This window comes from Cimex lectularius, unplaced genomic scaffold, assembly GCF_000648675.2.
Source record: "Cimex lectularius strain Harlan isolate CLEC.00 unplaced genomic scaffold, Clec_2.1 scaffold204, whole genome shotgun sequence".
Classification (NCBI taxonomy): Eukaryota; Metazoa; Arthropoda; class Insecta; order Hemiptera; family Cimicidae; genus Cimex; species Cimex lectularius.
Window position 1 is genome coordinate 462268 of NW_019392743.1, and position 27392 is coordinate 489659.

Here is a 27392-nt window from a genome sequence, read left to right on the forward strand (position 1 = left end):
TACGTTCTATATGTTCCACGTGAATGATAATAATATTCTAAATTCTATGGCAGTTTTGAGGACTTAAGACTGAGCAATTGCGCCTCAATTTAGGTAATTTCATATCAACAGTTACTTCACCCGTGAGACCTCTGATTGAGGTCTGCCAGGCGATGAACTTATAATTTGGACATTTCCCAGTTTCGATGTTTTGGTCTGTCAGACGCATTTTACCATCTTCATATATTGGACTCTAATGAAGACAAACTTTTACCAGAAGATCTTGCTTTTTGCTTATAAGACCAATTTGAAAGAAAACAATCAGACCCTTCGTCGAGTTTTTAAGGAATATATCTTTTTCAATTTAATTTTGAAGTATTATTAATAGTTTACAAAGATAAAAAACTTGAATTCCTATTTAATCACGGTTTCAAGCATAATGACATTAAGAGTTGACTTTTCAGAAAACGAGATCAAACACCCATCAGTTCTATCAGAATATCATCTCACCAATAGTAAATACTAAATGATTAATTAATTATTTAATATTTAATTATTTAACTAAATTAAATTCTCAATATGGTCTTTGGTAAATTTTGAAATATAATGGCGTTGTTTTTTTGTCGTTTTTAACGGATTAAGCCTGTGTTATTTCGTTTAGTAAGTGAAAACAAAAAACTCCTAAAAATTCAATTAAATGTTAAAAATGCTCACTCCTTTTGAGAATGCAAGCCAGAGTAGGTAGCATTTTGAACGTTTAATTTAAATTTTAGAAGCTTTTTGTGTTTTCTTATATACAATTTTGTACCGAAGAGTCTGTTTTGTTTACTTTGTATTACTTTCATTAGTAGACGTTTTCAAATGGAAATGGTTAAGTTTTTAATTACAAAGAATTCACTAGTTTTCGTGGTCCGCTGACCAATTAATATCTTTCATTTAAGGTTTTTATCACAACTAAAAACCTTAATTAATTGAAAGATTACAAAGAATAACTTGTGACTTTAGAGAAATTCAGTACATATGTTTACTATCACCAGGAGCAAACTTTGTGCAAGCTGTATCTGTCATTATGTACAAAATCAAGAAAATCTCGTGTAAATCTAAGACAAAAACTATGAAAACGCATGAAAGTTTATCTTGTAAATAATTTTGTATTTTGTTGGCTTAACGTTAAATAAAAACACGAATCTCGTAGGATTTTCAATGCTCATTCCATTGCTTCCATTAATGTAACAAATTTGATTGACGTTTTATGAGATATGGGAGTCTTTATGGAATAAGCTGTCAACGTTTGAAGTAAGTAAAAAGTGAACTATTTCAAATACCTTTGCGAACTACTATCTAGACTTTTGTGAAACGTTCAAATTAAAAATAACAAAATATTGGGATAAGTTGATGGGTAGGGAATAAATTGTCTATTCCACAATGGCCGTTTATTTCGTCAGACGAGTATAGGTCTAATGCAGACCATCTTCAGTGACTTTTTTAAAAATAAAGTCACTGAAGGTGGTATTTATTAGATCGAAACGCGTCTGACGAAATAAACGACTATTGTGGAATAGACTATTTATTTCCTACCAATCAACCTATTATGAAGTTCCACAAAATTAAGATGGACACTATCAAAAAATTAAAATATTGGGAGATTTTTCCGTGTGGTCTGCAAGGTGGATAACCTGAAATTTAAACGTTTCCAATCATTTTGGACTGCCTAGCATTGCTGTTTTCGTGAGAGGTCTCTCATAACTATTTTTTTTTTATTATTTAAAAAAAGTAAATGTATTTTTTCTCCAAAAAAGTCTTTCTTGTGATAAAGAGACCAATCTGACCACAAGAAAAAACTTTATTATATGATCGATTAAAAAAAAAAGAAATTATAAATAAAAACCAAAAAAGGAATAAATCAAAAAAACGTTTTTGAATGGGGCTGTTTACAAATGTGGGTGCTATTTTAATTGCAGCTAGCACAAAGTATGAAAAAGTTCTGTTAGTACATATTGTGTATGGAGTCAATGAATAATGTATGCCGTTTTTACGATTATTAACGTTCATATAATCTGATTTGTTTAGTACATTTATTGAATATTTACAACTACAAATATTTTTTAAGTAAATATGTTCATATATGTTGAATTTGTCATTTGAGTCTCTTGCAGGAGAAGATACCCAGTGGCAACACTACTTCACACTGAATTCTTTTTCAATCTTCACTAATCGAGAAGGTCTCGGGGCCACATTAGCTTCAATCGTCTTGGGGGTGATAGTTGTGTGTGTTCAGTGATTGATGAAATTTTTTATAGTGCGTTTTGACGAGTTCGTGTACAAACAGGATGTGAAGATCATTATGAATGATGATGATTTGAAAAATGGTAAAAAGGAGGGAAAATTCGAATGATTGTAGGTTGAGAGGGGGAGTTGGTGTCCAAGTGGATCTAAGTAACCATAGCTCAAGTGGTACAGCATTGGCGTATTGAGCCGAAGGTTCGCGGGTTCGTATCCCGCTCGTGACACTAACTTTTTCAGTAGAAATGATGAATAGCGGAGTGAGTGTTTTGATCATTCTTTTTAAAAACATAGTTTCTACTCACAGTAAGTGGAACTTTGCGCCGCTCCGAAATTTGGGCTGAATCGGCGGGTTCACTTTTACAATTCATGTAGAGAGACGTGGTTGTAGAACTCCTTCAACCTGATGATGAGCTATAAGCTCGAAATCCGGATCGTTGAAAACAACTTATTGTGAGTAGGAACTATCTTTTTAAAAAGATCTAACTTTTTTATTTCATATAAAACCTTACATAAAAAGATTAATTAATTGAAAGAAGTAATTTCGTCAATCAGACCACTTAATATAATGGATTATAATTAAAAGCAGTTTCACTTCACTAACAGCTTGCCGTGGCCACTTCATAAGTAGCAGAGAATCGAATCCTGATTACACGGCATTTGAAAAATGGCATAATGAGGTAAAATTCGAAAGGTTGTAGGTTCAGATGGGAAGTTGGTGTCCGAGTGGATCGAAGTCACGATAGCTCAAGTGGTTAGAGCAGCGGCGTATTGAGCCGAAGGTCGTGGGTTCGAATCCCGCTCGTGACACTAACTTTTTCATTTCAACCAAAACCTTACATAAAAAGTTTAATTAAATGAAAGATGTTATTTGGTCAATCAGACCACTAAATATAAGGGATTATTAATAATGTAATTTGAAACTTAAAAAGGAGCATTTAAAATTTGTCGGAGAATTTTAGATTGAACTGATAGGAGACGTTGGGATTTGGAATCCTTGGTTGAGCCCCACACTTCACAACCGTACGCCCAGAGATGTCGAGTCATTGGCTTGTAAGTTAAACGTTTGTTTTCAATGTATAATTTCGATCGTGGGCCAAGTAGTCTTTTTAATAATTTATGACGTAGGTTTGTTTGCTGTCTTGTCAGTCTTGTGTGGGGATTCCAAGTCGGTCGTTTATCCATGAAAAGTCCAAGATAACGCACAAAGTCAGTGGTAGGCAATGGGATTCCAATTTATACTCACTGCAGGACAGATAGTAAAATTTATCTGAACGCTTTTCATTAGGTTTATCTTTAGCCTCCACTTTATGAACCATACTGTTAATTTATTCAGGTGTTGTTGTAAGTGGTGAGGGTTAATTGAGGGGGTCCGAATTACGTGTAAGAATCGCTGTAACATCAGCGAATGTATGTGTTGAAATGTTAACATGTGTTGGAATATCTGCAGTATATATTGAAAATAGAGATGGGCCAAGTATGCTTCGTATAATATGAATGGCTAGTTTTCATTCATAATGACGCCGTGGATTAGGGCGAGAATTAAAAGAGATCCTTCCGCTTTTATATCGGGTTGTCCGGAAAATAATGCAGGATTTTGGTATTAAACAAAAAAAAAGAAACTAGTTACTTTAAAGCAATGTTCTTTAATCAAAATAATTTCCCATACTCTCAATACATTTCTCCCAACGTGTTGGTAACTTATTAATTCCGTCTGAGTAGAATTCAGAATTTTTAGAATTGATAAAGTCAATAAATGCATTTTCCAGTTCCGTTTGATTTTTGAATATTATGTGTTGTAAGTAGTGGTCCAGGTGTCTAAAAAAATGGTAGTCAGTAGGCGAGAGGTCCGGAGAGTAGGGTGGGTGAGGCAAAGTTTCATAGCCAAGCTCCAATAATTTTTGTGACGTTACACGTGACACATGTGGTCGAGCGTTGTCATGCAACAAAATGGGCCCTTTCCGATTGACCAAAGAGGGCTTCATTACTGCCAATTTCTGATGCATGGTATTAATTTGGTTACAGTATGATTCAGCATTGATGGTTTCGCCAGGATTTAAGAAGCTGTAGTGTATTAAACCAAATGAAGCCCACCATACCGTAACCATTACCTTTTTTTGATGAGTTGGGGGCTTTGGAAAATGTATTGGAGCTTCTCCTTTGTCGAGCCACTGTCCAGAACGTCTAGTGTTATCGTAGAGAATCCACTTTTCGTCACATGTAACAATTCTGGCCAGAAATGGGTCATTTTTGTTTCGACAAAGAAGTGATGCACAAACATCAAAGCGCTGATTTTTTTGGCGATCGTTTAATGAGTGTGGAACCCAATTTTCGAGTTTTTTCACTTTTCCAATCGCCTTGAGGTGGTCAGCGACGGTCGTTTTACTGACTTTGAGTTGCTCTGCAAGTTCTCGAACAGTTGTTTTGGGGTTTTCTTCCACCACTGATCGCAGAACATCATCATTAAGAGAGGAAGGCCTTCCACGACCTTCTTCATCTTCAAGGCTGAAATCTCCCTCCCGAAATTTTTTAAACCACCTTTGCACAGTGCACTCATTAACACAACCCTCGCCCCAGACTTGGTTAATGTTTCTAGCCGTTTGGGCTCCGCTTCGGCCGAGTTTAAACTCGTAAAAGAAAATCGTACGAAATTCTCGCTTTGACATTATAAGGATGACTGAATTATTTCCAAGTAGCGGAATGCTACAGAGGTAAACAAACAATATCATTTGGAAGAGGATTAATAAGTGTTGACATTCATACAAATGAGTAATCCTGTAAACGTAAACAGAATATTTTATATAGATTTTTTTTAATGAAAACTTAAAATCCTGCATTATTTTCCGGACAACCCAATACATCCCGGCCGGCCCGCCCTCGAGATCATGGATGGAAATTGATTCGGCTTCTGTTTTCCTTTCAAAGGGAGAAACATTTTTTGGTTTAGGTTCGCAATCAATATACGCAGAAAAAGGAGGTCGGAGTTGAATTTGGCCGAGTTTCCCTGAGCGAGGGCGGAGGTGTGGTAAATCGTCGGGGGTGGAAGTGGGGCGGAAAAGAGTGGGAAGGCGGTGGCAGCGGCGGGTGGGGGCGGCTGCCTGGATAGTGTGGCCTAGCCTCTCCGTCGGGAACGCTTCCCTCTTCGCTCTCCTCGCTCGCCTCAACATTTCTCTCTGCCCCCTTTTTTTTTGGGTTCCGGGCTCGGAAAAAGGTGTGGCCCCGCCACCGAATCACCCATGGACCCACCAGCGACCAGCTTTTAAATTCACAACCAAACGTCAGTTAAGGTAGGCGTTTGAGACCTTTATTTAAACTATTCCTACATCTTTTTGTCTTTTTAGGATGAAATACCAGGTATTTAAACGATATAAATCGTATACAAATAAATGTTTTTTCTTTTTTAAATACCCCCTTTCAAATTCTTAATAATTACAATCCAGGTAAGGTCATTAAAAGTCGGTTAATTGCTTATAAACTATATAGTTTCTGTAGGTTGGTCGTTTTGGATCATTTTGGTCTGTCTATCATTGCCATTTTTATGAACAAAATAATTCATGTTCATCCCAACGCACCCATCAAGATGTTCGAATAAAATCCTATACGAAAATCCTAGACCATGTTTATCAACAAAAGTGTAAATTAAAACGTATACAACGAAAATGATATGTTTTTTATATTGTACGATCTTCTTTAATATTTAAATAAAGCAATAGTACAAACACGTCAACATTTAAAAACATATTTCAACAAGTTTTACAGTTTGTAATAACATAATACCCATAAAATAATGGTTTGTGTTTATTTATAATTAAATATGCCGTATATCCAAAGAGCAATAACAAGAAATATTTTAAATATGGTGATTCTTTATTACATTAATTTTTAAGCTAATGAAACATCTATGGCTATTTTGACACAAGAATCGTAAGTTTATATTGAATCTCTGTTCGAACCCCTTCGAAATTGATATTTACTTAATTACTGTTTTATATTCAAATATATACATGTATTAAGATATATATATTTAGTAGTAATATTATTATTAGAAGCGTATTAATTATATTTTTTATCCAAGGTCTTGCTTGAGATGAAAAAGTTAGTGTCACGAGCGGGATTTGAACCCACTACCTCCCGCTTAAAAAAATATGGCAAAAAGAGGGAAAATTCAAAAGGTTGTAGGTTGTGATGAGGAGTTGGTGTCCGAGTGGATCTAAGTAACGGATAGCTCAAGTGTTTAGAACAGCGGCGTATTGAGCCGAAGGTCGTGGGTTCGAATCCCGCTCGTGATACTAGTTTTTTCATCTCAACCAAGCCCTTAGATAGAAAATAGAATTAATTAAAATATAAGCATATATACAAAATTAAAATTTTAATATATAAAATATTATTTTACGTACATACAAATAATTTTAGCGTAAACAATTTAATAACTTCTAATCAGTAATAGAAAATATGGAAGTAATTTTTATTTATAAAAATTTCAATACATCCGTGTTAAACGTCCTAGTGATTATAGATGTTTTCTAAATAATACTTGAACATGCGTTTTGCAAAGAATTTTATATATTTTATCGTCGTTTTTCTCTTTTTCATTAGATTCAAAGTTTGAGGTAGAAATCAGGCTTCTAATTTTCAGGACTGAAGCTGATTTTGTTTTAACTGTCACAGGGCGGTTGAGAGCACTTGGATTTGCCTTAAATGGGTCAAGCGGGCGGTGCGGAAGCGTACGTTTACTGCCCCATCCATGTTTGATGGGGGCGGTTATGCTTAGCTTTGTGAAAAAGGAAAAGTTTCAAACCGTATCGCAGTCCGACGGAATGTATTAAATCGCGGGCGAAGAGGAATCTAATCCATATTAATTGAATTGGTTCCATTAAATTTAAATGTTTTTTTTTTTCTCGCGTAAGCCAAAAAGCCCTTAAGGGTGTTGGATTTAAGGCGTAAGTGACAAAGTTTCCCTCCCTGAACCCGTAAATCTTTGTAAATTATTGATTTCATTAACTCGCCTCGGAATGTGCTCGAACAATGATGAATGGAGCGGTTACGACGAGTCAGACTCTTTACAACAAAAACTTGTCAAATTCATTTCTTTAAGCTGCTTTTGTCAAGTTTACAACGGTCGCAATTGAATTGGTCACTTCTTTGACAAGGTTCGTTGTTCACTAAGCCCGTTAAGTAATATAAACAAAAGTAATTAGAAAAAATTACACTTGTAATTAATTTTGTAATTATTACTCATGATTTATGTTGATAATCGCTTCAAAACAGAAACATTTCGTCCTTTTATTTTCTTAAACATAACACTAATTGTTTCACATGGAAAAAAGTTATTTAGTTTAAATTTTTTTTCGAGCATTTATAAACCTCTAGCATGTCAAAGCTCATTAATCGGCCTACTGACAGGCAAAATATTTAAACTTTGATTGACCAATTGCAAGTTATGACTCAGACGCCTTAATCGCCAATGTATTAAGCAAAAATATCTAAAATCATTTTGCATAATTAGTTCTAAACGCATGACACTTTGTATTTAAGAGCGAAACAATAAATTTAAGGGTATAATACTTTGTTAATCAAATTTTGGATGTTACTTTTACTAGCTAGTTTTTGTTCATAATGTTACCGTTGCATTGTATTGTAACTTTTGTTGTTGTAGTATAATTTGAAACATGGCAGTAGATGCTGATGGTAAAAAAAAATAAAAAAAAAATTAATTATTAATTATGAATTTCATTATTACACGTACTGGATAGGGAGACAGATTGGATTTATTATAAAAAAGGGATAATATGTACCCATTATATTTTCTGAAATGACCCATATATAACTGAAACCAAAACCAAGGGAAAATATAACAAAAAGATTTATCACAAAATTGGATAAATGGAGTTCTGTGCTCATTAACATGAACCATAAAATTATTAAGAGATAAATAATAATACAAAATTTCTAGATGTGGCATGTATGTTTCACGTTCCTCAGGTACTTATGAAAGTTTTCTTCTTTGTACCACAGCAATGATCAACATCTAGAATTAACAACTGCCGGTCAATAACTACATCCTTATTAAATATAAAATTATTATAAAACTTAAAAATTTATTGTCTATAAAATATTACAATTAGACATTTACAAAAATGTCTTTTCTATACCGACATCCTTCCCCACCCCTTCAAAATCCAACGTGTATAAGCACAAAATAGCAAAATCTCACTGGCAATCTCGGCACACGCAAGGATGGCACAATTACACAGAAGACAAACACTTTGAGTGAGTAGATATACCTTGTTTAAATATAAAATATATTTTGCATTGTATAAATTCACTTTTCCACATCCTAAATGTATTTGTTAAATGTAAACATTGTTTGTAAATCCCAGGCCCTGAAGATGATCTCAATAAAGATCGAAACGTTGGCACGATGAAGAAAATGTTTTTCTGAAACCTACATCACACCGGACCGCATTTCACGATTTCTAAATAAATTACAATTAGGCTTATCTGATTTATTAAGTATCCATTCTTTTTTGTGCCAACAGCCCGTGAAGAATACACTTCAAATAGAAATTTTATGAAATGTAGTTATTTTAAAAACGTGTTTAATTAATTCTTACTTTACAATGTGTTCCAACGTATGATTGATTATAATCAAAATAATTAAAAATTTTAAAGTTTAGTGATGATTATCAATATAATCATTATTCTTTCTCTTGCGAGCCCTGGGTAGTCCTTTTCTCTTTAGCCAGCGGGAGGAGTATACTGGTATTATATCAAAGTTAATAACATTAATATTTAACTTATGTGTAACATTAATGTTTTAATTTTTTATTGTAGGCTACACTTTTTTACTATCTTCGATGTGTCATTAAAGTTTTGAAAGCCTGTTGAAGAGTATATATACTGCAAAAGCTCGACAAAGGATCTAAGTTTTCTTTCAGATTGACATAAACTCTGATCGTTTTTTAATATATAAAGTTATTTCATTCTTCTTATTAACATTTATTGAAATAGGTTTGTACAATTTTTTTTATATAATGTTATGGGTAAAAGGAATAAAATTGAAAAATGTTGTTCACAGTCCAGCAATATAGATTGTTTAAAGTACTCCATATTTCTTAATTTTTGGCCATACACTCTTGTTTTTTTGATCGTCTTATTAACTTGCAGATTAATAGTTTTAATTCAAACAATAAAAAATGAATCAGACCATAACGAGATAAAATATCTATGTTTTCAATACCCAGAACTTTTCTTTCCGTATTTTATTAGACCAACTCCTGCGACCGAGCCGCGGACCTATAAAATCACGGATAGCCTGCAAAACACATAATGCAGATCTCGATGTGGCAAACCACGCATGAACCGTGGATGAGCCAAACAAAAACGGCTATAATTCGCTGAGGACGGTCGACAAAATCTAACGCATGCCGAAAAATGACCGCTTATATTTTACTGTCGTTGTTTCCGCCGTAGGATAAATAATCGACGTGCTATTACTTGTATAAAACCAAATGTTTTGGATGAAATATTTTGAAATACCGGCGGTGGAGGTAGGCGTTCAAAGTATACAGTGATGGATGACACATCTGTCGTGCGGGTTTAGTATCGAGGTAGAAGCAAACCCTTCCTTTCGTAATTACTTTATTTATAACATTAATAAATATTCCAACCGTTAATAGGTAAAATGAAATACACCTTAACAATAAATTAATTTTTCATGATTAAATAACGAATTATGTCCAAATCTATATGTTTAACAGAATGAGGAATTTCCAAGTGGAACATCATTCATACATAAGGCCACATAACAATATATAAAAAATGCCATATATGAATGATTACAGATTTATATAAGCTCAGATATGCACATTTATGTCATACATACAAAACAGCTTTTGTAATTTACAATAAATTACCAGCAGACTTCGAGAATCGCGCAGAATCTTAAAGCGCGTCTTATCCGACTAGCCACTGACGTTCAGTTCCAGAGGCTATGAACAGCTTTCAGTACCAAACACAATCAGTCTCCTATTCACACTCTGATTCATTTTTAAATACATTCTTTTTATTTACACATCATTCACTCGGTTATTATGGTGAAGTATTTGATATTCCTCCATCGAACCATCTTCCATATAACTAACCTTACTTGAGGGTCGATGGGGCCTAAGGACAGGATTTTTAACCCCTGGTTAAACTACAAATTCACGTTTTATACTTTTTTGTAAATTAAAAATTGTTTATACCTTATACAAATGTTTTCACACCCAGAAACGTATCAGTTGTGTGCATTTGTCCTAAAGTTTCAATTTTTAAATATAAATTTACAAACAAAGTTTTTTTAAAAATTATTTTGTCAAGTTTTTGCTGCTTCCCCTATACAATTTGTTTTGAGGCACGTTTTCGTTTAGCAATCTTCAACTACTCTAAATAATAACAATAAATTAAAGGTTTCATTATTAAATTATAAATTTAGTCCATATGTCTATTTTAAAACAGAATGAGAAGTTTCCAAGTGAAACATAATTTTTTACATAAGACAACATACAGTACATAAAAATGATATGCCTGATTAGGATTTATATAAGCTCAGATCTGCACATGAATGTGCATACGTACACATGATCACAGCTTTTGTAATTTACAATAAATTACCGGCAGACCTCGGGAATCACTCACTGAGGATGAAGGCAGTTCAAGGTAAGACCTCGGTTCGATCCTCCAGCCGCCGATGTTGAGCTCATCTTAACCCCCAAGATCATTTTTCCTTCAAATACTCACTCACTCCTAAATACATTCTCTCTTATTTATATGGCATTCAATAGGTGGAAGTATTTTGGGCATTTTATTAGACCGAACCGTCGACCTATAAAATCCCGGACATTCTGGAAAGCACATAGTGCAGATCTCAACGTGGCAAACCGCCTATGACCCAGGAGGAGCCCGACAAAAACGGCTAGAATTCACTGACAATCCAACACACGCCGAAAAATTACCGCATGTATTTTCCTTCCGATGTTTTCTCCGCATGATAAATAATCGACGTGCTGTTACTTGTATAAATCTAAATGTTGTATTTTGGATGAAATATTTTCAAACAGCGGCGTGCAGAGGGTACAGTAATGGATGGCACATCTGTCGTGCGGGTTTAGTATCGAGGTATAAGCCAATCCTTCCTTTCTATTAATTATTAGTCTAGGAATTATTTTATTTATAACAATCATAAATTTTCAAAACTTAAGAAGATAAAATTAAATACCCTTAACAATAAATTATTTTTTCATTAATAAACAATGAATTTAGTCCAAATCTCTATATTAAAACAGAATGAGAAGTATCCAAGTGGAACATTATTCATATGGAAGATAAAAATATATAAAAATGCCCCTGTTTCCAACAAAAATCGGAAAACTCGATTTCGTGCTCTAGTACAATTCTCATGTCGGAGCCAAGGAATTGTAACCTTCAATTTTTTTGAGCAAGCAAAAAATATCTCCTTGCTAAAAAGTAAATGTCCGTCTGTCTTCCTCGCATGGCTTATCTTTAATCGGGTGTGGATGGCCCTTCTTTTACGAGTCAGTTCGACAGTGCTCTTGATATGTGAGACCTTCGCTGGCTGTCGGGTCCACCAACGGTAACACCTCTTTTAATTGTGTTTGTTATAGCATTTTAGCGTCAGAGTGCCGAATCGTGGTGTTAAGTCCGGATGTTGGGATGTCCCTAACTCTCCTCGTCTGACTTTTCATTATCCTCCAGACCTGTGTCCCGAACCGAGAATAACCATTGTTTTTCATGTTATATATACAAAAATAATACGTAAATAAGAAATAATATTAAAACTTAAAATAACCTAAAGTCACGCAAGTTTTTCTCAGAATAAAATAGCTAGTTTGTTTGGGAGTTGTTAACAGGCAAGAAAACAACACCGTAACACGAAACGTAGTAAAAACAAAGCTCGCGTTTAAAATCATGCTTTTTATTTAGGAAATCGTTTAATTTGTTCAAAGAAAACAAGAATTACTTGAGATAAGCGTAAAAGTCCTGCGAAACAAAGTGGAGTTCTTGTTTTACAAAACAGGTTAATAAATAAAACGATAACGTTCATAAAAAAAGTTGAGCCAAAGGCATTTTATCGGCCAGATTTTGTCGTTTTAGCTGAATATTTAAAGCAGCAATGATTGCGAATGATTAACATTATTAATATTAGAAAATTGTATTCATTATTAATCCACCAACTAAGAAGCAAACCGTTTTGTTAGAAATTGAGTAAAATATATCAAACGTCGCATCTCAAAACAACAAAGATCTAATTTATCAAAATCAACTTTTTATGAAGTTTAATTTAGGGAAATGCAACACGAACTCCTTGAGATAAGGGTGAATTTATGTCTCCCACATAAAATGAAAAATGATTACAATTATTTTTATCATACTTCACTTTTTTCCTCAATTCTGATTACTGTTTATAATGCATACAACGTGAAAATTTTCACCGTATATATATTTTTAACTTAGGCGAAAATTTGCTCGGAACAAAAATATTTAAAATATTCTTTAATGCGGTCTATAGTCCATAGAGTTGACCGATGTGAATAGAAAAAACACAACAATTAAAAAAATATTATTTAAAAATTAAATTATGTTTTTTTAAAGTAAAAGAGCGGTTTAAAGAGAAATGTAAAAAAAGCGCAAATTTACGCATCCAGGTTTAAAAAATAGCTTGATTTGTCTTATTGTATTTTTTTTTTCATAGAACAATTTTTATTTTTTTTACAAAGCATAGAGTGTGAAATTTATTACTATACATATATTTTTACGTGAGCAAACATATTAAGTACCGAAGTGATGTTTATTGGATAACATAAAAAAGAAATAGTAGTGTTTTATAAAAAAATGTCAAACTTAATAAATGTGATATCAGCGTATTTTAAGGGTAATTAGTGATAGTGTGGAATATAATCTATAGAGGTTGATCGCTATTAATATTAAAAAATATTGTAAATTTTTTCTTGCAATCTACAATACATTCAAAAGGGAAACACTTAAATCATTTTAAAAAGCAACACCATGTCTAGAAATTATTAAAACAAAATTAGGCTCTTTTATTCATAAAATATTTTGATTTAGCCGACTGCAACACTAACTCATTGAGATAAACGCAAATCTAAGACTCTTATTTAAAAATGACAAATATTACAATTATTTTTATCATATTTTATTTTCTCACTTAATTTTTGAGAAGTTTTAGAATGTGTAACGCTAGGAAATTATTGCTACACATGTATTTTAAGTGTAGGCAAATATTTGTACGATAAGGAATGATGTGGGTTTACAGAACAACATGGCCAATAAAACGATTGTTTGTCTAAAACGGTTCAACATAGTCAATTTGATGTCAGTTAATACAATATAAATGCAATACAATTAAACGTAATAAATATAATAAGAATTATATAACAGTTATGATTATACAAAACAATCTTTTACTAATTCTTAATAGAGAAGATAATTTTTGTAAACAACTTAGACAGAAAACAAACAAAGCTTAAAAAACAACATTTAAATTTACATAATTACAACATAATAAATTTATGGCTTCCACTAAAAAAATGTTTACCGTCATTGTTTATTATTCTTCACTTTCACCCTAGTTTCCGTTCAGTTTTATAAGGAAGGATAAGATAAACATTTGCACGAGTCTTACATAAAACAAAGAGGGCTATTGTGTACATAAAACATTTTAATCTAATAAATAATAAATTTAATATCAGTTACGTACAACAAAAATAAAGAAAAAGCACACACAAGACTCTAACCGTAAACAAAACAGTAAAATATAATCAAAATAACATGATAATAATTTATGTTGGATAGGACGTTCCTTCCTTGTGAGTGTTCTGGAACGAATTGGATTACCCCTGCTGGTTTATGAGCTTATGAAAGGAAATTTTTGAATTGGTTCGTTACATGGCTCAATGAAAAGCTCACGTTTTAACGGTAACAGATTAATAAACGCGACATCCTTGTCATTGAAAATTATCGGCATACGCATAATTGAATAATTAATTAGTAAAAGCGGCGCTAAATGAATAATATTTGTTAATTAACGATAACTTATTTTTTGATAATTATTTAGAAGTGGAGAATTTTTAACATGGCGGTAAATTATTATGCAATGTCCTATTCAGGCTGCGATTTACAACACGTTTTCTCCCTCCCGCTCTCTTAGTTAATTGATTTTGCAAAACTTGCTTATACATTTAGGCTCACATTCATAAATCTTTGCGCTGTGTTTGAGTACATTGAATTATTAAACCTGGAGCGTTGATCAATGAATTCGTTCCTAATTGAATAAAACAATGTAGACTGAGTTATCGCTGTATTTTGTTCTTAACTCTTTTTTATAAAGTACCTCTTTTACTTAGAAAGTGGGTTTAAGAAAGACAATTTAATTCATTCACACGTAAATACTTTTTGAAGAAGGACGCCCGGGGGAAGTTGGTCGATAAAGAAGAGAGGCTCCAGCCTCTTAACTAAAGCGGAAATACCGAGTTGGCCATCTTGAATCGGCCCTCCTAACGGGATTACTTCCGTCATAACCCAAAGCGTTGAATTGAACATTTTAATTTTTTCCCAGATAACCAATGTTCGAATTGCGAGGGTGCATCGATTGAATTTCTAAGTGTGGACCCCCTCTCGGATAAAAACACGTTTCATCTGTCTCTTTTTCTAGATATAAATTGTGACACAATAGTGTCATTCGTACCGCTATTATTGCGTTTCTTTTTCTTTCTCTAAGGGTTATAATCCGTTTGCTAAAAAGATTTCTCATTTAGGACATTTATTTCTGCCTAATAAACACGGATTAAGAAAAAAGGAGGTTTATAAAGAAATACAAACTGTAAATCAAGACTGTTTAAATACAAGATGGTATATTTTGTAGATAAAATATTAAAATTCAATGTAGATCTTAAACATAAAGATATTCTAATGGAACTACATAAACAAAGTACAAATAATTTAAAGACTATTTAAGTAAAACAGTTGAATAAAAAGTTTTGTTTTAAATTTAAATTTACTTGTTATTTATGATGGTATGAATCACACAGAACGGTAGAACACATGCTTTGAGGAGCCAGTCATTGCTGACATTCAATGTGTATAATTAGGTGTCAAGGAAGTCTCGAGGCCACCGTCGGTTGAGGAGAGTATGGTTACCCAGGAATCTAGAAGGGATAAGTTCCGCCTGGTAGTGGATCTCAGCGTATTACGACGCCAAGGGAGGACAGAAATATTGTCATTGCTGCAGGAACCTTTCCATAGTTTGTGGGCAGTTCGCCTAATATTGTATTGAGACGACCTGGAGCCACAGCCCGCCAACTCAGGAGAATATGGTGCTGGGTTCCCGATTACTCATCGTCAACAAGACAAGAGGATCTTTAACGTCCGCACCTAGCCTATACGGCCTTATCGGACGTTTTGATTCTCAAGATGAGAGCTGACGCACCTCTGCATACGACGGAAAAGTGTTACCGCCGCAGCATTGGTGTAGTGGTGTCCCGCCCCTAAGGGTCAGTAGCCACGCTCTCCGCTTGTCCACTCCGAATGGTCGGGCCCGCATTGTGCGCCAGGTCATACGCCGCACGCGAGGGGCTAACGGGCCGAAATACATCAGCCCCCCCCTCGCGTACTCCCTAGATAGAGAAGACGACTCTATCTCTCTGAGTGTAGAGGCTTCTCCAGCGTAGAAACTTCCGGGAACGCCCCGACAACGGTTCCGGATTATAGTGGGATTGCTACCCACCCCCTAGATGAGCACTGTCTACGGTAAAAAGGTCTCTTATCTAGCTCAGCCTACACCTGCTGCACGTAATCGAGGGACGCCATAGGTCTAGCCTAGGTGGTCCGATCCGTCGCTTCCCCGAGGGTACCACGCCGGTCATACGCACAACAATGCAAAGCATACTCGAGTCAAAGACCGCCGATATCACTACCCTTTTCCAATCGCTTACTTACGCATTCGAGGGACTGTAGCATGATCATGACGTCCTCAACGCTTACATGCTGTCGTCCGGTCGCAACGTCTCCCGTGAGGAACGGGGGGGAATACATTGGCCATACGCACGCTTCACGAAAGGTCCCGGATAGAAGACAGCCTCTGTCTAAGTTCCCGCCTGGGGCGTCACCACAAGCCACCACGAGTCCATCCCAATGTGACTCTGGGCTGGTTTTTGAAACGTTGAGTCACCCCATGGTACAGATGGCCATACAACCCTCCCCCATCTTTGTAGACAGGATCTGGTGCACTGGCCCTCGTGTGACTCTGCTAAGGCACCCGCCGCCCCTGCCGACCCTGAGGCCGACATAAGACAGCTTGTGCTTTAGAGAGGTTGTCACGCCCTCTGGGCTGCACCGTTATTTTGTGCCCGGATACCCCCCTTGTAACCAAGGGTTAGGAGGGGTCACAGGATAGAATGAAGGAATTCGGATTGAGAAACAGGGCCGTGGAAGAGAACACGAGGTGAGCCGTTTCGGGGTCTCGAGTCTCAACCACATTATACCACCCGTTGTCGCCGTGGTTCCACATAGAAGAATATGGTGCTGCGAGCGCCTACAAGAGAACACCAATTGTACTGTTGTTATGTTTCCTAATGAGTCGTGTTTCTGTCTGTGTACTGTTAGCAGGCGCCGAAGAGTCTACCGAGAACAATGCGGATGGATGCAATGCTATTGTTCCCTTCAGTGCAGTTGTAAGGCGGACTGGACTCCATATTGTTGGAGGAAACCTCACAGTCCGTTTTGTCGAAAAAATTATCGAGGGATCCCCCTCAAACCGGGGATCTCATTGGCAGAGATGGATGATGCCAAACCTCATAGAGGCAGAGTTGTTAATCAATGTTTAGCAAACCTGGCAATTTTCCATCTGCCCTTTTCCCTATTATCTCCAGACCTCAATACCATTGAGCATATGTGGGATGCATAGCGGAGAAGGCTAGATCACTATCCGCAGCCAGTTGATCGGCAACAACTCAAAATAGCGTTGCAACATCTATGGAGTTAAATTCCTTATGGAATTAGTGACAACCATTTTAACAGTATACCTAACAGGTGCACAGAGGTTTCTAACAGATGACATTATACACGGTTTTAATTGGTTAAAAAATTTATTGTGTCGAATAAACAAAATTATGGAATTAAAACCTTTTATTTTGTGTGGTGATTAGTGACCGTTAATCGATAATTATTCATAAATCGTGAGATGCGGTATGGTGTGATTGTAGGTTTCAGAAAAACATTTTCTTTATCGTGCCAACGTTTCGATCTTTATTGAGATCATTTTCAGAACTCAATAAAGATCGAAACGTTGGAACGATAAAGAAAATGTTTTTCTGAAACCTACATCACACCAGACCGCAACTCACGATTTATGAATAACTTTTATTTTGTTATTTTAATAGTAACACCCATATCTAAATTTTGTTCAGTAATAATATCTGAGCTGTCAGTTAGTGTACTTTATCTCGGCCAATACCTTACATAAAAGATTAATAAATTTTAATGTAATTTATAATAAAAATGCTTGGGAAAGTAAATACTACAAAATTGGCAATATCCCTATTCATTTTTGAGCAGTTCATATTAGCATTTTAATGTTTTATTGTTGTTTAATAAGTATTTACGAACATGTAATAAGCAATAAGAAAACATATTTATTTCCGTATTTCCGTACAGTATTTCCGTTTCTACAGAATCTCTCCTTTATTTATTTAATACCAAAGAATAGACTTTTATTGATGACGGTTACTATTTCGTTTAATGTTCAAATAAAAAGGGAAAAAGCATTAATTTATCTTACAGAACTTTCAACATCAATATAAAAGCAGAATAAAGGGATATAAATAACAATGCGATTTGTTTCTAATTGGGTTTTATCTGGGCTTAATACGCTTAACCGTTGATTTGAGCTTTCGTTCCAAGAAAGATGGGACAAAAGGATTCGTTTTCAGGTTTTGCGAGACGAAGAAAACAAGTATCTCGATTTTTAAAGCCTTATTTACTTTCCTACGTGTTGCATTGCGTAACAAAAATAATTGTGAAAAACGTTTTTGGTTAAACATCTGTTTGTTCCGATACGGTAAAAGATACGGCGAGCTTTTCCGCGACCCCGGTAGCTAAAATTCCGCTTGAAACTGGGTCGCGAATAATGCCGGCCAGTGGAGGAGATGGCATTGTTGGTGCTAAGTACCACGTGGATTGAGATGGATAGTTGTTATTATGGATGGTCCCGCTCATCTGTAACACAAATCATACCCTTCGCTGAAGCCACCACTTGTTACAGATCTCTCAATTCAATTTCATCCCTCTTTAATACATAAATCTTGTCGGCATCCGTCCACCCAGACTAGTTGTGTTCCTTCCGATCCCGTTAATACTTGCAAACACAAGTGCAAATAAAATACTTTAAGTAGCACCGTGTGTTAAAATTTTCGTTGAATATTGGTACATTAAGCTACCTTTGGGTGGATATGATAGATTTTATTGAATACTATTTGAAAGTAAATTATACATATTTGCTATCCAGGAGAAGAAAGAAGACAAATAGAAATTTACTGCTGGTAATTGAATTAATAAATTTATATGTTTATTGATACATTAATCTGACAAAAATTAACAAACCACAACCACTGAAATTAAGATTTTGGTTGAGATAAAAAAATCAGTGTCACGAGCGGGATTCGAACCCACGACTTTGGCTACTACGCCGCTGCTCTTCCACGTGAGCTTCACTAAATTCAAAAGGTGGGGTTGAGATGGGAAGTTGGTGTCCGAGTGGATCGAAATCCCGATAGCTCAAGTGGTGGAGCAGTTGCGTATCTAGCCGAAGATCGTGGGTTCGAATCCCGCTCGTGACATTGACTTTTTATCTCAACCAAAACCATAATAAAAAATTAATTAATTGAAATTACTGAGGCTATTGAAGGGCTCCGAGGCTTCGAAAATGATGTGTCAGCATGTATCGGGTCGTATTTGAAATTTTAAAGTTGAACTGGGCCGGAGGTTCCATGTATAATTTTTCTCCGAAAAAAGGTAAAACTTTGAAACTAGACTGAAAAATATTAAACACGTATTTTTTGTTTGATAGCGTCATTGGTTGTGACACTGACTTTTTTTCTCAACCAAAACCTTAATTAAAGATTAATTAATTCAAACAGTTAGGCTATACCTCCATGGCAGACTGACGTGGAATCCCCCCAAAAGACTTAAGAAACAAGTTAATTTACTTGGAACAACTTGACCGTCAACACAAAACTAACCTTTTATAAGACTTTACTGCGACCACTTTGGACATACGGATTGAACGGGGGGGGGTCTGTCAGACCATCCAACATCCAGCGCATCAATCATTGCAATGAAAAGTCCTTAGACAGATCGTCAAAACTTACTTTATATTTACAGATGGATTAAAAAATAAACGAAGAAGTCGGATGCGCTTGGTACGATGCTCAAATTAAGAAAGGCGAAAAATACAAATTGCCTAAACTTGCAACAGTGTTTACAAGCGAACTAACTGCTATTGAAGAAGCGCTTAAATATTCTTTAACAATTGGGGATATAAATAATATTACAATTATATCTGACAGCCAAAGTGCTACGGCGACGGTAAGATCAGGTTGTCCAAAACATCAAATAATCATATAATATTACGTATTTTAAAATTGATAAAGGAATGCAAGGAACGAAATAATTTCAAGATTTTATAGACGCCTGCTCATTGTGGTATAATAGAGAAAGAAAAAGTGCACAAATTACCAAAGGAGGCGATGTGAAATGGTAAAAATATAAACTTGAGAACTCCATATACAGACTTAAACGAGGTCACACAAAAAAAAAAAAAAAAAAAGTTGAGTACTTTATGACAGTCAATGTGTCCAGATTTTTATATTTGTATCGAATTTCGTGTTTATGTTAATTCATTGGAATGAATGTAATTTATTAGTGTGTGTGGTGATTAGTGACCGTTAATCGATATTTATTTAGAAATCGTGATATGCGGTCTGGTGTGATGTAGGTTTCAGAAAAACATTTTGGCCGAACCATTACCAACACATTTTTTCCCTTCGTCGGCTCTTTTCACCTCAAAGAAGCCGACGCCTTATACAAAAATGTCTTTTCTATACCGACATCCTTCCCCACCCCTTCAAAATCCAACGTATATAAACACAAAATACCAAAATCTCACTGGCACTCTCGACACGACACGCAAGAATGGCACAATTACACAGAAGACAAACATTTTGAGTGAGTAGAAATACTTTGATTGAATATATAAAAAATATATTTTGCATTGTATAAATTCACTTTTCCACATCCAAAATGTAATTGTTATATGTAAACAATGTTTGTAAATCCAAGGCCCTGAAGATGATCTCAATAAAGATCGAAACGTTGGCACGATAAAGAAAATGTTTTTCTGAAACCTACATCACACCAGATCGCATCTCACGATTTCTAAATAAAAGTAATTCATTAGAGTGAAAGTAAAGGGTTGTTTGAATCCGCCCCGAGGAATATGGAGTATCTTGAAGGTGACGAAACATATTGGTGATTAAATATATATTTTTATATACACGTTGTATTTTTTCTTCTCTCTCTCTTCTCTAAAACTTTGTATATATATATATATATATATATATATATTTATTTATTTATTTGTTTAATTATTGTATGTTTTATATTTATTCTCTAGTTGACCACTTAAGAATATGGACTTAGTTTTCATATAAAGGCACCGAGTTAGCAAAAATCGAGATGCTCAAACGGCTGCAAGTTAAAAAAAAACGCTAGAAAGGCCAGGAAAATAAGTGGTAACACGCAAAGGGCCGGTGATGACCTCAGCTGTTTGTCGGCCACTCAGATTCCCACCTAATATATTATTGCTGCAGAGCCACTTTTTATTGACACTTTTGATGTAATTCAAGAAGAAATGGTGTGCCAATTTCTTAACAACAATAATTATAGAAAGAATTTGAAATATTTTTTGAACTTCCATAACTGTCAAAAAACGAAAACAGTTTAGTCCTTATCGGTACGCTCATAACAGACAGAATTTAATTCTTTCAGACAAAGAGATAGACCGGTTTTAAAGGCTTCGTTCACACAGGCAATACAATTAAACTTTGAAATAACACACATTGTTACAAGATCTTCCGCAGTAGTGGGATACCAAGGGCGTCTCTTTTGAATAAGTGTAGGTCGGGAAAATTTGTTGCACAAGGCAACTTGGCAACTTTATAGGATGGTTACTTTAATCATTTAATGGTCCCAATTCAGAAAAAGTCCTTGCTTTTCACGAGGCCGTTAATAATTCATTATCTAGAGCTATTTTCTATTTGTAAAATAAGCGAGCTAAAGCCACTATTATTTACTTTCTCCAAACCTTAAAGCCTTAACTCAATTGAAGTATTATTACGATATTAAGCGATTGACCTAAATTGCTATGATTCGATTTTTGTTTAATATAATTTAAAGATTACTTATAAATTAATTATTGGCTAATATTATTACTTAGCCTTAATACTATTACTTTACACTTAATAGTTAAGACACTCGATAGAGTAGATGCCCCCCCCCTCGAGAACGAACCGGAAATAAGAAATCACCTATATTTGATTAAGAATAGGTCATGCGCGGTTGACACACGAGCCCTACTCCTTGGTCCAAAGCCCATGCAGGTGCCCTTATGCAGAGAAAGGTTGATCGATGTATCTCAAATTAACAGCAGCTTCCCATGAGTTGTCTCCTGTCCAGGGAGCGTGTAGGCATGACGCCAAATTTAAGAACATTTCTCGGGCACAGCTCTGTCCGCATTTTGGAGGACGTGGTTTTTTTGTAATTGTATATAGATCTGTTTTATGGTTATGTGCCTTCTTGTGCATTTATTAGTATGAATAGTGAGGGACTGATAGTAAAGTATAGCATCCCATCGACCCTCCAGTAGTGTCTCGGCTTAGGATAGATGGGGGAATATTTATAAAAGTACCCCATCGACCATAATTTAGATTAGATTATTAATATTGTGTATATGTCGATGGAGGAATATCGCGTGCTCCACCGGCTAATCAGAATGAGTGCAATGTACATAGGTGTGAATGTATTTGCTTGCGCGACTGTATAGAAGTTAGTATTAGACTAGGTTATATTTTTCATGTCGTGTGGGCTCAAATGATCTAGTTGTCGAAAGCTTCCGTTGAGCCTTACCCTACTGGCTGGGATGTCCTGGTTTAAGGAGGATACCAGCGACCCAGCCGCATAACGGGTTATTGAACTCCCCCGAGTTACTGTAGGTCAGCACTTCGGGGAGTAATTATTCCACGAGGAGAAAATTCAACAATTGAAACAGTAGTCGTAATTAGATTCTTTTGTTTTAACAAGAGTGAAGCAATTAAAGAAGTTTTAAAATCTTATTAATTTGTCCATAACAAAAGCAACTACTTTGCCCTTTTTATATTTAACCTGCTTACATATTAAAAATAATTTATGTTAATTTATATATGTTGTACATCTTAAACGTTTGACTAACTTTTTTGCATCGTCTTAAGGAAAATAATAAATACAATTTGACTCTGTTAATGATTATTAATTTTTGAATCACAGTGAATTTTCTTCAAGATGTTAATATGCGAACAACCAAATAAGGCGAAATCCGAATCGTCGTACACTATAAAAGAGCATATAGCAGGCTGTTGTTTCATTATAATATATAGCAGTGACTTCTTCCTCGATGCCAATACGGAGCAAATTGAGGAAGAGCCAGTTGCATCGGTGGGCGGAGGTAACAGCCTCCAATAGCTAGGAGAACAATCATCGAATATCTCCTGGAAATTGCGTCAGGCTTAATCAAACGTAACCCATGAAATCTTCCGTCCGTAACAATTCAAAGAACGTTCTACCGTTTGCTTATCAATGAAAGAAAAGCGGAAAAGATGTAAGTCTTAAATGTATGAGTAATTTACATGATAAGGCAACACAGAATTTTAAACTCACGAACTAAGCGATAAATAAATTTAGAAGTTAATAAATGTAAGAAAAATCTATTATGGTAAAACTATTCTATTTTTATTTACCTAACCAGGCAGTAAATGAAACCTCAGCGATTCAAGTTGATATGGTTTTAAATTTACCAAAACAAAATGCAATAAATATTAATAAATGAACTGATTTTGATAATTAAGACCGATATAATTAGTGATTTGCCTTAAATTAACATTATGTATTTTATTTAAAAAGTAATCAGGGATGAAGGCAAATGGAAAGAAAACACTCAGTTCCTTTGTCGAGCTTTAGAGGAATATCTCACTTTAAACAGGTTTTTGTAACTTTAATTTTATATAAGAGATAAAACAAAAAGGTTTAGTATGTAATAAAGAATAAATAATATTCTTACATCTGAAGATTTTACATCATTTTCGAAGAAATCATCCGTATAGATGCTAGCTTTTATGCTAAACATGTAAGGTATTGGTTGAGATAAAAATTCAGTGTCACGAGCGGGTGAGATCGGGTGAGAGCGAGGGATCGAAGATTTATAGCCGTTAGTTGTATTATGTGACAAGTGAGCAAACGGCAAGATGGCCTCCAGTGGCTTTCTTTCCTAATTCTCTTTAGAGTTTTTTTGTCTGTCTTCACTCCTAACTTTCTTCCTTCTCATATTCGATTTCCTTGTTGTATATTCTATGCGCGTATTCTACACGTTGCCAAAAGACTCTGCGAACCAAATATATTGCCAGAGTGATACGTGGACGGTGTAAGAAGTCACAAAAGAAATTATTTTTCAAAAATAAAAGTTTTCAAAGTGAATTAGTGCTAATTTTGGCCGAATTTGACATTACATTGTGTACGATTCTTGATTATGAAGGAATCTGGTGGTTATTTAGCTTTGCTAACGTCTATCATCATTGAGAGTATCATTTTTTTATTAGGTTTATATTATCGTGTGGCTTTATTCTCCTATCCTGTTATTTTGTTTTTCGTTTATTTTATTCAACTCATATCCAGTTCACACCCTCACGTGGAACCCAACTAGAACTGCACACCATACCAGATCATACTTTGATGTTATACCCATTTCAAAATCTCATGCCATAGCAGTTCACACTCTCACGTAATGTCCAGTGCTTCACGCGTTCACGCCGTACCCTGTTCACATACTCACGTCATAGCCAGTTCGTACTCTACAGTCTACATTTACGCAGTGCACACTCGGTCGTTGAACCCAGTTCACCGCTCTCGTTGAACCCAGTTCAATCTCTCAACCCGTATCCAGTTCAAACACTATCGTTATACCCACTTCTTCACACCCTCTTGGGGAACCCAATTAGAACTACACACTATACCAGATCATACTTTGATGTTATACCCATTTCAAAATCTCATGCTATAGCAGTTCACCCTCTCCCGTCATGTCCAGTGCTTCACGCGTTCACGCCGGTTCACATACTCACGTCATAGCCAGTTCGTACTCTACAGTCTACATTTACACAGTTCACACTCTGGCGTTGAACCTAGTTCAAACTCTCAAGCCGTACCCAGTCCAAACACTATCGTTATACCCAGTTCTTCACACTCTTACGTTGAACAAAGTTCACATTCTCTTGCTATCCCCAGAAACTCAGTTTAAACTCTCACGACATACCCAATTAACACTCCCACATTTAACCCCGTTCACCCTCTGACTCCAAACACATTCACATTCCAACATTTTACCCAGTTAACACTCTCACGTTATACCAACTTCACACCCTCATACCGAACCCAGGTCATACTCTCACGGCATATCCATTTCACACCCTCGTGCTACCCAGTTCAAACTCTCATACGTTTCTCTGTCGACTATTTAATCGCTTTTGAAATTTGAATCGAAAAAATATTTAAACCAAGGAAAGATAAGGTGGTTCATTTAAGCAAATATCTCTCGTTCATACATACCAGCGGTGAAATAAAACCACAGAAAGGAGTAAAAACGCAGACGAAATCTCACAGAACACTGAGAAATTTATAAGAATCCTCAGAGTAAACCTCTGGGACGGCTCTTATTTATTAACGGTTAGGACCATTGCTTTGTTTCAGAATAAAACCCGCAGGAAGTCCATTATTCAACCCTTTAGACGAGTAATCGATGGCCGGTTAACCAACGTAAAACGTAAAAGGTGTATCAAATCTCTTAGCTGTGGGATTTGAAACTTACACATTTATTAAGGTGCTGATGGCATCGTTGTAAACACGTTTTATGTGAAAAGATTGTAAAAGCTTCAAATATAAGTACAATAAATCAGTTTTGTGCATAATAAAATTAAATATTTAGATGATTTAGCAGCAGATTTGACAAGGCCGGTGCATTTTATTACAAAACTTGCCAATTTAGAGGTAATGAAGGAAAACTGTGGATAAATGATCATATGTCAATCCTTTAACATGTTAATTAAACTCTAGTGCGTTCTTAGTTTAAAGAACTTAATAAATAATAAAGTTTCAAACGAAATATTCCCCCGTTCTTTTGTTTTAGGATCGTACTAAACTTCACCAGTTTTAGTATGAGAAACTAGTACTACCAATGAGAAAAATTATGTGTGGTTAAGTAAAAACTCAAAAATTAAGATAACTAACTGATAAAAAATATTCTTTTCCACACGTTTGGAATAAATTATTCCATAAAAGAATTTTATTAAAGAAGGTAAAAAGAATATTTTAAAGATCTCCGCCTAATTGCTTATTATTGCAAGCTTCCTTTTATTGAAGGCTTTCACTCTTTTCACATTTCAGGTAAAAGAGGGTACATTAAAGGGGTGTAAAGCCGTCCAGAAAGAATTGCGGACCATTTTATAATTAATTGGTCACAGTTTTGCAAGAAACATTTTCCCATTAGTTAATAACCGGTGTTATATTAAAAAAAGAGTGCGAAAAAACGAACTAGCCCGTTGTTCGTACCAATCTTCGCGAGTCGATCTGACAGTTTGATTAAATTTTCTGTTGGTCCGACCATGAAGTTTAATGAAGCAAAGGTAGAGGGATCCCTGTGATATAGACTATTGAAGTGTCATTCATTTAAAGGGAATGCCCCTGCCAATGAATGGCCAAGATTACAGTTTCCTCCTTTTTCCGGAGCCGGAGTTTTAATTACAAAATTTTGACCGGAGTTTTTGAGTTATTTTAAAAAAATATTATTGCTGAAACATAGCGGTTGTTCACTTTCCCGGGTGGCAGTTTCCAATTCCCTCAGGCTGTAACGCTCGAATGTTCGGCTAGGGAACGCCTTTCATAATTTTCCTGACATTTAAGTTTAAATGAACCAGAATTTTACGCACAGTGAATAAAATAAACTGCATTTTTTCACTCAGGTAGGGATTTTTAAATGTAAACTGTGTTACGTGTGTTGGTTTTATGTCTGTTTTGTGTTTATATTAATTTAGTGGAATGAATATAATTTACTAGCGTGAAAGGAAGGGGTTGTTTAACCCCATCCCAAGGATTATTACTCTGGGGTGAGTGTGTGACGACTGGAGAGTAACTTGTTAGAGAGAATGGAGTGGGTGAAGCCCCTCAGCAAGGATACGAGTATTCTTTTGTGTATGTATGTATGTGTGTGTGTGTGTGTGTGTGTCGCCTGGAGGGTAAGATACTAGCGAGAATAGGGTGGGTGTAATCCCGTAGCGAGGAATATCAAGTACTCTGAGGTGAGCGTATATAACCAGATTTCTACGTTGTCACAGTGAAATTTATAAGGGCTGCCCAAAGCCACTAAAAGTAGGTGGAAGGAGACTTCCACTGGAAGAGGCCTGTTGGGTTTGCGCTGGACTGGAAGCCACACTTTTTTTTATTTGGTGGACTGGCGCGTTTTCCTAGGCTAAAAGAAAAAAAGGGTGTTGATCATCAAAGACATCAGCTCACTTTCATCTAGCGGGAATCATCACACAAGGTTTTTCAATTTTAATTTGTTTTTCGTTGAAAAGGATTACCTTATTAATTTCATTTACAACATTAGAGCTAAATATTTATTTTGCTTTAACTAACACAAAGTTTGTTTTGTAATTTGTTTGTTCAATTAAAAAAAAGTCAGTTTCGTTTATAAAATT

The 27392-nt window shown here is 35.3% G+C and overlaps 1 protein-coding gene and 1 non-coding gene across 2 annotated transcripts in view; both read left to right on the plus strand.

The window, feature by feature from the left end:
• The first annotated feature begins 2998 nt into the window (after nt 1-2998).
• Trnan-auu lies at nt 2999-3072 on the plus strand. Its single transcript has one exon. It is a non-coding gene; the product is annotated as a tRNA-Asn (tRNA).
• Nucleotides 3073-5085: 2013 nt separating this feature from the next.
• LOC106663716 overlaps nt 5086-27392 on the plus strand; it is a 143261-nt gene continuing 120954 nt past the window's right edge. The window contains exon 1 of the mRNA XM_014388774.2: nt 5086-5549. The gene's annotated coding sequence lies outside the window, so the exon portion shown is untranslated. The remainder of the gene's footprint in view (nt 5550-27392) is intronic.